The following is a 13,656-nucleotide window of genomic DNA, read 5'->3' on the forward strand; positions in this document are numbered from 1 at the left end:
AAAAAGAAGTCAATATAAATGACGATTCAAATCTTGATTGGATAAAAAATGAATCATGAAGCCTTTTTTAAACTTATAGAAATGTGACAGTGAAAATTTAAACAGCTTCCAGCATCCACTAGAGTGTCAGCACACACACATTTTATTCAAGAAGTTTTAAACCCGGGAGAACAAGGCGCAGTTGCTTCATCAGATTCACTCCAGGTTGTCCACAGGCGTCTGCTTAAATAATCTGAGACACCTACACTGGGAGGAGGAGAAGGGGACATCAATCAGGTCAACTAATTAGACACAGGCAGCAATCACAACTCTTCTTTGGAGGTAGAGTGAGAGAAGTTTAGATAAAAGAGAAAAAAGAAATTAGTTTAGGTACTTGTTAAGACCCACTACAATGATTTGGTAGACTATAAATGCAAAATACATATAACTGTACGTAATACTTGTTAGACCCATTAAAATAATGAGATAACTATAATGCAAAATACACAAGGCTGTACCAACTTCTACAACTCAAAAAAGAGAGTGAATACTGTAAAAATATATAACTACACCCCAGTATAGGTGTCGCTGATTATTTAAGCAGACACCTGTGGACATTCAGGAGCGAGTCTGATGAAGCAGCATGCGTAACGTTTGTTCTCTCGTTTCAAACACTCTTGGCCAGCCTCTGGTGGCGGCCTGTCCGGTGATGGGCTGGTTGCTGTCCCTTCGGTGGGGCGCTCTGCCCCTGTGTCTGGCTTCCTGGCTGCTTGGGGCCGTCTGCCCCCCTGGGGGTGGGATATGGGTGGGGGATGGACGGGTGGGGTGTTGGGGTGCGGGATTTGGGAGGGGCTGGGGCGGGCGGGTATGGGTGGCGGGTGGGTCAATTAAAAAAAAAAAAAAAAAACAGTTTTTGAATAAAATGTCTCTGTCCTGACACTCTAGTATGTGCTGGAAGTTTTTAAAGAGTTTCTCATTTCTAGTTATTTGCACTTTTGGTACTTTGATGGATTAAATCAAGTTATTGGACAAAATGGCATTCTTTCCCCTAAAGGTTAGAGAGAAGACTCCACCACCACCACAGTACTTTAATATCTGATTCACCCCTAGTGGATGTAGAACAAAGCAACTGTGATTCATCCCACATTTTGTATTACAGTGGGCCAGACGGTGGGAAAACTGGTGTGACGGTGTTTTGAGTATAGTAATACAAAAATAATAGTACAGTAGGCAGAAATGTGCCATATGTAAGTGTATAATGAAAGTATTCCTTTACTTTTAAAGGGCGGGCGGATGGACAGACAAATGGACAAAGAAACCCCAACGATTACTTTACCTCTGCTGGCGGAGGTAATTTTTGAATTGTAATATGGTAGATTGGAGATATACATGAAGCGATTGTCAGTGAGCTCTATTTTTCCTTTTTTTTAAATTGTTTTAATCTTGTTCAACCTGTGTTTTTTTCCCCTCTAAACGTATTATTTTCCTGTGCGCAACATTGACCAGCGGACAAAGTTTTACATCAGAAGATGACAAGAGTAAGTGCACACACATCTGCATATACAGACATGTAAAAAATCAAACATTTAAGCTGATGAACCCCAGCTTTCCCAGGAGTTTGCTCTATAAAAAATCTCCATGATATGAATTTAAGCAATAAAATTGATTCATAATAAACTTAAGAAGTCCACTGTCCAATTGAAGCCCATGTAACCCATGCAAACTGAATGTGGACCCCACATGACTGTGTTGACTGGGAACCTGGGAACCGAATTTCCCAGTTTGGAATCAATAAAGTAACTCTCTACTCTAACCTCCCCCTAAATCAGTCTTTCATCAGACCAGATTGTCTGAGGTTGATTTTCTTTACAGCAGCTCCTGCTCCGAGAACTCGCAATCCCCTCCCCGACTAAAACGGGAGAGGACGACAGTATCTCCATTTCTAAATTGTTTTCTCTTTTCATGGATCCACTTTTTAGCTCTCATAAAGTTGTGCTGGCTCTTTTTTTCCTTCGCAAACATTCATTTCTTGTAAATCACTGCTGTCTACTCACTTGCTGAAGGCTCCTCTGTTTCGCGAAACCTTCTGCTAGTTACAGCTTAACTGATTCTTACCACACTAAGAACCAGTTAAGGTGTAATCTTTGACTTGTGTGTGTGTGTGTGTGTGGCCCCATGGTGGTATTACTAAGGTAATATGCAGTATGTATTTACTTCACTGTACGTATATATTAAATGTTAAAACTTACGTTTATGCAAAATTGATAATAACTTTCTTGTGTCTCATTTTAGATGCAGTAAGAAGAAATCCATTGACAGCCACAGCTACAGACCAGGATATTGAGCAGTGGATTCGAAGGTGGCTCCATCTTGCTGGGGACAGAGAAGGAGGACGCCGAGCCAGGCAGCGGCCTGAGTAAACTGACTGTTCTGCCCAAAGAATTTCTGATGTTACTTGTTGTTGTAGTAGTAGTTCTTGTTTTAAATGTTTAAGCAGGTTGGCTTTACAGCCAACACACACACACACACACACACACACACACACACACACACAGTTTATGCATCCAGATAGCAAACTATCTTCAGTTGTCATACATTTTATCTGTGTTGTCTTGCAGACAAGGCAACTGTAACATGCAGTTTTCAGAGTTTTATTCATTTGTAGGAAAATGACAATTTGATATTGCTAATTGCTAGTTTGAGCACTTGGTTGAATGTATATGTGGAAAAGTTTGTATAGAAAAGAAAATTGGTGTTCATATTAATAAAATTGTACATCAAAGCAAAAGCAGGTAGTCATTATTGTATTATATAGCCCTGATCTGGCACATGTTGCCCAATTAAGGTGACGCTGTGGTTATTTTATCTGGCCCAGACCTGGCCCACAACATGTTTGGCATCCGGTCCATGTACGGTTTACCTGTGGCTGAGTTCCGGCAGCCACACTCACCCCTGAATGAACGCCACGACCATGGCCGAAAGTGGGCCGTAAGAAGACTACGGATGTGGGCCACATCTGGGCCAAAACATCGTTGCTATCTGGGACTGGTGCATCAGAAAAAAGTTCCACACACTTAAAAGTTTTTAGTGACTCCGAATTCCATCGTGGTTTAAACAAACAGCCGCAGCACAAGTTTTCCATTTTCTCTTGACAACACTGCATCCTGAATTGCTCGTAGGTACGAACAGGAAGAGGTCTGGTTTTGTCTTGGTGTTGTGATATTTCGGCGCCCTGTCCAGGATGTACTCTCGCTTTTTGCTCAGTTTATCTCCGGCCCCTGTAATCCTGAAAATACATGGTATCAGCTGGCATTGCTAAATCATTACACTGAAAAACATCCAAGTTTATTGCACTAAACACTTTCAAATTCCTCGACATGAATCTTGCCGAGTAAACAACTTGTTTAATGAATTTGCCTTCAAAGAAAAGAGGCTTCAAAGAAAAGACAAAAAGATCCTGCAAATAATGTAAAAACGGGGAGGTGGTTTATTATGACAAACAGAAGCACAGGAACTTTGATAATTTCTAATAGCCCCAAGACTTCAGTGTACACCATTTAGTGCGTTCAGGAAATCACAGAACATTTCATACAATGTCTTCATTACCAAGATAAATATAAACATATTTACTGAGTTATGTTTTTTTCTTCTTCAAGAAACCTTTGAGTTCTCTGTTGTTTTCCTTCTACGAAATGTCAAATGTTAAATAGTACTTTTGTATATAGGTGTAAGTATAAGCAGCTCTGGTAAATGAAGCCATGACTCCATACTCGGCTTTCAGCACATGACATCTTAAAGAATCTTCAACACGAAATCACTTCAGTTTTCATCTGAACCATTCGACATGCACTGTGTGCAAAACCTGACATGGTGACTGACATTTAAAATAGTTGAGAGCAGTGCCACTTTCACACTGAGCAAAACAGGTTATATTACACTCAATTTCGCTCCATAATTGCAATATGTTCCCTATAATTTTGTACACCTTTTAAAATCCAAATCTATGAGGAGCTGCAATTTAGCTCATTTGATGCTGCGTCTAAACATCCAATGTGCTGTGAAATAAAAATTTTCAATAGCAGCCCTGACCGGACCCCAGAACCAGTGCTCAGTTGGTACAACTGGCGTTAATAGACAGCCAGCCTCAGTGGCTTCACAGCAATGGCCCATCACTCACTTCTCAATTCTGATCTGGGTGTGAACACCCTTACCCCCTCACACCCAAGTGAGTGATGATTTGTTCAGCCATGTCCATGCAGAGCTGCGGCACAGAAGGCTACAACATTTCCGGCTCAATTTTGAAAGCTAGCTCCTGACCACTATTAGAACCCAAAGCTTTATGTGAACTTATGTCACTTCTGGAAAATTCACCTCTGCAAGCTGAAAAGCACGTACTGGACTTTGACCCCGAAAGTTGGAAAAGTTTTGCCGGAACAAATTCACAACTTGCTGGAGACGAGTACAGAGTATATTTCCCACAAAGTACAGATGTAAAAACTCATCAGTGGAAAAACTCCAAGTTTGGAATTTTTCTTTTAGGAATCATCAAAATTCTGGAAAACAGAACTTATCCTTACGTATAAAAGCATTGTGAAATTAATAAAGGTGAGGGGGTTTTTTTCTCCCCATTATGAATTATGAACTGGAAAACATCTTTTGAAAGCCAGCAGTCTGACAACCTGCCAAAGCAATCAGTTAGCCATATTGATCAACACCATCAAGCCCCCTGCAGATCTATAATAGTGGCTGTGCAGCGGGGTAGCCAAGATCAAATCTCATTATTCTTACCCAGACTTTAAACACTACAAAGGCCCGTAGAACAATTACTCCGGTGCAAAAACATCCTAATGAGGCAGCTGCTGTTGGTGCAACATATGTGGCGGATGAGTCACAGGTGGTGACCGGTTGACACGGTGGAGGTGCGGGGTATTAGGGAGATGTGAGGGACAGGATGTATTAGCAGAAAGCATGATGAGTGTGACCCTTCCTCCAGCGGAGACACAAAGTGACAACAAGTACTTGGCACCGGACTCACACTGATTGACTTGTCTTCGCAGCGGGTGAGATAAGTCTCTGTCACCATTCGGCACTCGGTGCCAACGCCGGATCATTAACAATGTTGTTTTTTTCCCACACAGCATTAAAATGCAATCAGGGTGACTTATTGTGGTCAGTTGTGCATTAAGACAGGATCACCACCAACTTCTCAGATCATTTACTTGAGGGTGAACTCCACTTACATTGAAGGTCATTGGAATGTCCATGGTTTTTTCCAGATGTCTGGAACTGTGCTCTAGTCAGGTAAATATATACTATATATAAGTATATTTACATCTGTTTTAGATGGTTATGTCTTAGTGTTTTGCTGTTGATTATAAATTTAAAGTGTATTTCTTCTTGGGTGCACAGAGCTGGACTTGTCTGCGCTGTTGCATGTTGTCCTCGTGTTTTCTTGACACTCTGGTTTCCTCCCACAGTCACAAATCATGCAATTGGTGGCTTTCAATGTGAATGTGTGTGTCTCTGTTCACACTGTGATGGACTGAGGGCCCGGTCAGGTTGTACCCTCCCTTTTCTCTCTCTCCTCTTGGATCGCCTACAACGGCCCACCACAACAAGTTGGGTAAAGTAGTGAAATACACTGGAATGTGAAAACATCAGATTTTTTGTGACATCTATATTACTGTACCGCATCATATTCAAAATTTTTGGTTGATTTGTATCACCTTAGTCTATTCTCTCATTTAAGATGCAATTAAGGTCAATCACACAAATCAAGTCAGTGATCTTCAATTTCTGTTGGAAAACACTGCACACTTTGATACCGCATACACAATGACAATTAGTACAAACAAAATGTATTTATTTCTGTAAACTGGACTGGCTTCTGTTTAGAAGAATTGTGAGTTATGTCACCACAAAGCAGACCTGCAGAGCCGGAACAACAACGAACATAAACCAGGCTACACGCTTGTCATGCTGAGAAATCTCAAGCTCCCTTTACAACAAAACTCAGCTGTATTTGAGTTGGCCACTCACAGCGAGGAAGAGGCACAACTAATGTGAGTAAAATTACTTTCTACCAATAATCTAAGTACATTTAGGTCATTACAGTAACTGATGGTGTGCATTTTCACCAAAATGAGATTTTATGGAGTTAATCTTCAAGTTACATTTTAAAAAATGTTATATTTACCATGCCTTTACTGTTTATTTGTTTAAAACACTGAATTTATAGGAGAGAGGGAAGTCGCCGTTCTCATGAGTTCATTGTCTCTGTTATTGATCACTTCTTCCAAGAGTGTCTGCGATTAATACTAAAACTCTATTCGGAACTTTTAAAGGTGCAATAAGTAAGAAATGCACCATAAAGATAATTAAAAACATTCCCATTTGTGGCTTGTTATCGAAGAAACAATCAGTCTTCTTCATCAACAGTGTCGTGATGCTTACAGCTGTGTTATTCCACATCAAGCACAATTCAAATCACACGCATGAGGCAGGATGTGTTTACATGGATACCTTTGCCATCTGGGGTGACCACATTTCCAAGACTTGTTTGCAAACACTGCAAGCAAACGACCTAAACATGCTGTTACTGTTTTACACCTGTAAATGAGATGAGAAAAGCTGAAGCATAACGCATTAATAAATGTATTGATGTTTAGGTTCCCCTTGTTTCTTTCATGAAAATATTAACACTCCCTTCCAAAAAGAAAAAAGAAAAAAAAAAAGTGACTAAACAAGGAGAAGTGAAAATATGTGACCTGACATTAAACTATACAGCAGCAGCACTGCACACCTGCATACTGTGCATGCATACAGGTTGTGAGGTGCTGGAGCAGATCCGAGCTGAAGGCAGGGGACACAGTGGACAGGTCAGCAGTCCATCACTGGACAAACGCAGAGAGACAGTCACACACACCCACGGTTACACCCACTGGCAATTTAAAGACCTTATTCACCTCAAACACAGCAGGAGGAAACCTGCAGGAGCCAGGGAAAATGAAATCCTGCGCAAGAAGAGCAGGCAAAACTGCACGACAAGACCCGAACAGGAGATTTCCTCATAGTGAGGCCGGAGCGCTGACCACCACAACACAGTGCGATCATAAATTAAACTTTCAACATTTCATTTTAAACCTGAAAATAGAAAGTACTAGTGATGTGTAAAAGTAACGCATCATCAGAAGTGATATTCTTCATTCACATCATATTGGGTTTGGTCCCAGATTTTTTTAATCAATTGTTTTATTTTTTTTGTATGAATTTATGCGGCATTAATGATTTGGCTTCAGATGGAAACAGAACACTGTTCTCTTGAGAGTGAGGATGACATCTGCTCAAACACAACTCATTCTAATTTCAGGCCGCTGTTCCCTTTTTCTGGTTCAGTTCTAGAAGTAGCTGGCATTTGTTTTCTATAAGATATTCACCATAAAGACTGCAGACAATGAAAACTGCCAAAAGCTACATTAGCTCCTGTCATTTCATTTATAGTTTAATTCAAAACTATCATCCATGAAAGAGCAGTTTCCCCCTCCTATTCTTTGATATTGTTATCAAACAGCTGACATGTTAAATGGAATCAGAAGATTTACAGAGATATGAGCACTGTAGTTCAAAGTCTAAGTCCCACTGTATCCCATTGGAAAAGCGCCTTTGGAGACTACAATCTCTGCTCTATTTAAATTGGCATGATCGAGACTAGGTAATATGTTTGCTTATTTCCATCAGTTTTGCCTTGGGTTGTGTTTTACTGAATTAGAGTAGTCATTTTCATATTCCTAAGATCACCAATAATGAACAGAGAGAATGGCAAACATTAAAATTGCACTTTATTTATAAAAATAGCCTTAGGTTCTTCATGCACTGCACCCAGTATTTGTTTTTCCTTTCTTGCAAGACGAAGAGACTATACTTCTGCACATGAACTGCATCACCCGCGTGAATCTGAAACACATAAGGACCTCCATGAAATAGATTTATTTTTTTATGCATAACTGATTCAGGAAGAATATAAGAAGCAACTTAATTATGGGAAATCTTTTGTCTTGTATGTCTATGCATGATTCATGAACACACAGGCTAATAGTGACTAAATGGTGTACTGTTATAAAACCTGGTCTGCGGTAATTACCACAAGAATATGAGACTCAAAAGGCTCCTCGTTGCATTAGAAAACACTGAATGAGCTTTAATCTGTATTTTCTCTAATGTTTACATCGTCTTACAGTAAGATGTGCTTAAGGGTCTCTCAAGAGATTGAGAAAGGTGCCACAGAATTTCTGAATCAATAGTACTGTGGGTTCTTTTCCTCGGTGGCACACACTTATTGATTTGCCATCCACACATAGTGGTAAAAGCCTGTCATCCCCACAGGAACTAACTGATATGGCTTCCTAAAGCAGATGTTATCCCTGTAATTATCAAGTAGACCATTACTGTGTTGTACAGATATGGCTTTTTACACAATTTTCCGTCTCTATTGTGTTTCATATGAACTACTGTTGCGTGAATTAGCCACCATCTGATTACTCAAAAGCACAAAGCAAAGCCAGCTATGGGTGTCCAGAGAATGGACTGTTGTCTATTAATTTCAGTATATTTGGATGACACGTTCACTCATTTGTGCATAAAGTACATCATGAAACCAAATCATAGCCATTAACATTGTCCTGCAATGGGGAAAAAGTGCCGGCCCATAACAACACTAATTAGCATTATCCTCTTCACTGGGTTCAAGTGGCAAGTTGTTGTTCATAGCAAGCTGTGTGGCTCTGCTTTTCGTTTTTTTTTTAAATAGCAAAAATAGTGGAAAACAGATGCTTAGCTGCTTGTTTTTTTTAAAAAAGTTAGGGTGCCAACATTACTTAAGGACAACCTCACCATTTACACTCACTACAGGAACTTTTGGGGAGATGTCAATTCTATATGTATGTTGTATTTTTATGTATTCCACTAAAAAACTATTCCAACATGAAGAGTGTTCAGTTGAGATTAAAAATTTCAGTAGCTGCGAGGTTTGAGTCAGTTTATGAAGGCAGTGCTGCTGTGGACGCAGCGGACGCTATGTGGTGAAAAATTCCCCTGGAACGCAGGACGAGACATTTAACACCATTTTACAGGAATTAGAAAAAGACGAAATTAAATTTAAAAATAAATAAATCATATTACCGCTGGGCAAATCCACATATTTGCATTAATTGATTAATACCAACAGTTAATATATCACATTAACAGTTTTGGGGTTTTTTTTGCTCTGCACAGAGACACAAACTGTGTGATGCGTGCTGGGATGATGAGCGGTTTGGCCGGGAAACAACCTCATGCCACATCACCACCAACAGAGGCATTCGTTATTGACGAAGGTGCAATGTTTTGAAGGTTCTCGAGCAGCTTGTTGACAACATCCAGCACATGTTGCTGGCATTTCATCCCTCACTCACGGTTGACTCAGTCAGGTGTCACTTAACCATTAATGGTTCTGAGCAGCTGTGAATAATAAACTATGGTGCTGCCAAAGAGCGAGATTTCCAGGGAGGTGTGCAGTACCTTGATCTTTGTTTACCTTGGTGAAAATTGCCTATATGAAGAATGAGCCCATTGCAGCAACAGTTTATTGGGTCGGTTTCACATTAGCTTAACATGAAATATAAGATAAGACATTAAAATGTGATAAATGTGAGGGTGGTACTGGAGTCAGGCTATGGCACACTAGATAAATCATTCATGATTTGGCATCCTAAATAACACTTGTTTTATATGTTTTTTCTTTCAATTTTCAGATTTTATAGCCATTGCTGCTGCTGCGAAGTGTCTAAAGAGAACTCTGGGTTACTAACAAATGCAACAAATAGTGTGCATTAAAATGACTAACTTTTGCTCGTATTGCAGCATTTTTAGGGGGAAAATGTGTAATATGGTACTTTTGAATTCATGATTAGAATTTTGTTTGGGAAAAAAATCACGCACCTAATCATGACTGCTGGTATGGATCAGTTGGTGAAGCAGCTCAGCTCTCATTTGGGAAGATGGAGGTTCGATCGTCCATCTGCTCATATGTTGAAGTGTCTTCCAATGAAAGGACTGAGCACCTCAGATGGCAGCTGCCTCTGCCTGCGTGCGTGCGTGCGTGCGTGCGTGCGTGCGACAAAGACTGTGAAATGGTTTGGGGGCTGTTAATCAGTGGGAAAGTGCTATATAAGTGAACTCCAATTACCATAATTAATACATTTGACAATTACTAAGCCTTAATCAAGAGCTAAATAAAAAGTTGGCCCAAAGATAGCAGACAAAAACTGCAAAAAGATATTTTTTTAAAAAGACCTTCTTGTCAAATTCCCCAGTGGTTGAATCTGGTCTTGGCTTTCAGAATAACATTTGTTGCTATTTATTTTCGATAGAGTTAACAAACCTGTAAAAACTCACTGAAAGAACAACAATCAGCTACTTTATGTTGAGTGCAAAACACATAATAGGTGTTTTTGCTTGCTTGTGCTTTGGACACACCACAGTAATGTTCTTAAATGAGATGCACTTGCATATGCATCGTGCCACTGGTCAACTAAAAACTCTTTTGAGTCAGAGTTGCAGCGTTTCCCTGTTATTTATAGTGTGCAAGTAGAAAGATGTCTCGATCACACACAGCTTTTTTTCCAGGAGTGTTTCCACTGTCTCTTGAATACACTCAGCTGGATCTCAGTGGGTATCTCCTAAAACAAGGCAGTATGCATTTATGCATGTCACTCTGGAGCCTCCTGTCACTTTCAGTATTGAACAGCAAATCATCATTATGTGCAGATAGTGTAGGCACACAAACATTGAAAAAAAAGAAAATGCCATTCTGATTTATTCCTTTGATGCTTCACCCAAAACACAACATCAGAATATTTAAAACAACCTTTTAAATAATGTACTGATTTTTGCACAAGAAAGTGGATGCACTCTAATGCATGGCCACCTGGGACTCTGCACAATGTCCTTTAAATCAGGGATCCCCAATCAGATCGGTACCGACCCGTGGCTCATTTGGTACCAGGCCATAAATAGAGAATAAAAACTTTGATTTTGAAAGAGTAATTTTAAACTTCTATTAGTCGAAAATGAGTTTTATTTTGGAAAAAAAAGCTTCACTTCCATCAGCACATCTTTCCTGTGCAGAACTCCGTAAATTTTTCCTCATGCATCGTAAAGTTATTTATGTACACCATCCTGCCAGTCCTCAGAAAAATGTTTTTTAAAACCGGTCCGTGATGCAAAAAAGTAAAATGCATTTCACCTCTCGTTGCTTCATTACTTGACGTATTGTGCTCCATGGATGTCAGAAACTTGGGAGAACATGCTTGACAATGTCACGTTGTCAAGGCAACATTCAAATGGTATGTAGGGAAGCAGGCTTTGTCACAAGGAGATACATAATAACTTTGCCACATCACAATGTGGTGACCATGGATGATACATTGGGACTTCTGCTTTCACAGCTCCACAAGGTTTTTGTTTTGTTTTGAAACATCCTTCATTTTTCTATTGGGTTTTCATCTCCATTAAAATCTTAAAACTTGGCTGGTTGTTAGTACTTGTGTCTCATTGATCGACGACTCATACTCAGCTGTATTTCAGTTGGTGTTGGAGCTTCCTGTTGACTGAGCTGTTGTGTAAAATCTCATGGTTACAAAATTACTGTTGACTCTTGGTGGTTGGGCGGCCATGAACATGAAGATGTCTCACCAGAACACATTTTTTATGCAGTGATGGTGAAAATCATTCCCCGTTCCACCACAAAATTGAACTGAGAAAGCTGCAGCATAGTAGACAAACTCTTACCGAGTAAAGTTTATTCTGATACAAGTCAGGTCAACATGCGCTGACCTTGTCTGCCATATATTGATAAATCCAGTCAGGCTTCACTGAAGCCTTCTGCTTTAGCAACTTGACTCAACTTGTGTTAAGTGATGGGCAGGCAGACTACGGTATTCTTCTGCCATTTGTCTTGATAAGAACAGATTATGTGCGAGTCAGTTATTCAGCTCGGTGGCCAAAGGCTGTTCAAGCATCACACAGCCACAAAAGAACATATTATTCATATTTATATATTTATACGTATGTTTTCTTGTACTAGTACAGTGAACCAGCTGTGCCTACCTCAGGCATATAGTATCTTATGAACTAGAAACGGTTCACAATTATCAGTGGCATTTATCTACTAAGTGAATGCATCCGTGAGCTGATAAATCTACATGGGTATATGAAACAGCGATGTGCAAAAACAACCGTGGCTTCTCTCTGTGTTTCATAAGAGGTCATGAACAGAAGTTCATGGAACAAAATAAATGCCTAAGGGAGGCAGTACAGACAACCGCATCTCACTTTAGAGTTGTGTATTTATGGATTAACAAATTTCGCACAGTTGTGCTGTATATTTTGAAACAAAGTAATGTTTTTTCAATAAAATCCCACAAGATATGAAAATCTGTCCCTCGAAACTTTTCAGCAGGAGTTCTGTGAAATAATTTGCTACCATTGCGCTGCTTTGCTATTATGTTCCTCACAGCGTATTCCCACTTGTTTTCTTACCTTAATGGAAACACACAGACACACACACCTCTTGTCTTAGATGACACAGCGTACTGCTCTTTCCTCCCTGCCTGCACTGTTGATTCATTGGCTAGTGGATTGAGAGGCTTCACTTGCAATTTGTGAAAATAATGTAATCTCAGGATGGGCAGAATTGTTGAACCCTCTCTGAGATTACTCTCTCCTGCCTGCCTCAGTGATTACTGATCATGGGCAAAAGAAAGAAAAGAAAGTCTTTTCTCTATTGTATGTTTCTATTTTCATTCCCACCTCATCCGTCTAGCGAGAGTTATTTTCAATAGGTTTTAAGAATTGGCAGTCTCTCGACTGCTTTCCTCCCTTATTTCCTTTGCTTGTTGGTGGCAGTGTTTTAAAGTCCAAGAGCATAAATTCTGTTCTATATTGCATTTACTTAGACCAAATTTTAATCATTTGTGAGCAATATTGTGGCAAATGCAGCCAGACATTTCAGTGCTTGTGCATGCTGGGAATTTAGTGTTGCTTTGGGTTTTTTTTCTAATGAAACAACATGCAAAATAACTAAATTTCCTGTACAAAAACATACTGTTAATAAATATGTATCAGTGTAAATAAGTGACAAAGGTGAAATTTTAAAGCTAGTTCCATGAACAAACACTCAAACAGTCTGTTCTAATAAACACTGAATAATCATTAAGGAAAAAAATTTGATTCATTTTCACAGCAGAAGAAAGCCGTTTTACTGAAAATGTCAGTTAAAAATTTTAATTAAGAGTAGCTGTTCTACCAATAGTCATTGCTCAGGTCGAGAACAAAGTAAGCAAAAATACTGGATATACTCAGAGGTCATACACACACAAATATTTTCATAATAATACTCCAGAAACTCTGCTTCGATGTATTCAGGCGCAAGGCATTCCATTATTAAAAGTATTATTCAAAGATGTGGTAAGACTCATGTTAGCTTATCAGACTGGGTGGGAAATGAGCGACTTCCAGCTACCTCTGGTAGGAGCAATTCAATTCGGTTCAGTTTGTGCAGATTAGGCAAGTACTGTCAAATCACGCTAGTTTTGTGAGATTTGAATAATAGAATGTCTTTATTATCATTGTAACTAGTAC

At 39.5% G+C, this 13,656-nt stretch overlaps 1 long non-coding RNA gene across 1 annotated transcript; it reads left to right on the plus strand.

The window, feature by feature from the left end:
* The first annotated feature begins 1,287 nt into the window (after positions 1–1,287).
* On the plus strand, positions 1,288–2,422 carry LOC115389320 (uncharacterized). The gene is made up of 3 exons (XR_003931569.1): positions 1,288–1,329; positions 1,486–1,517; positions 2,272–2,422. It is a non-coding gene; the product is annotated as an uncharacterized LOC115389320 (long non-coding RNA).
* The last annotated feature ends 11,234 nt before the right edge of the window (positions 2,423–13,656 follow it).

This window comes from Salarias fasciatus, chromosome 5 (genome assembly GCF_902148845.1).
Source record: "Salarias fasciatus chromosome 5, fSalaFa1.1, whole genome shotgun sequence".
In the NCBI taxonomy this organism is placed as follows: Eukaryota; Metazoa; Chordata; class Actinopteri; order Blenniiformes; family Blenniidae; genus Salarias; species Salarias fasciatus.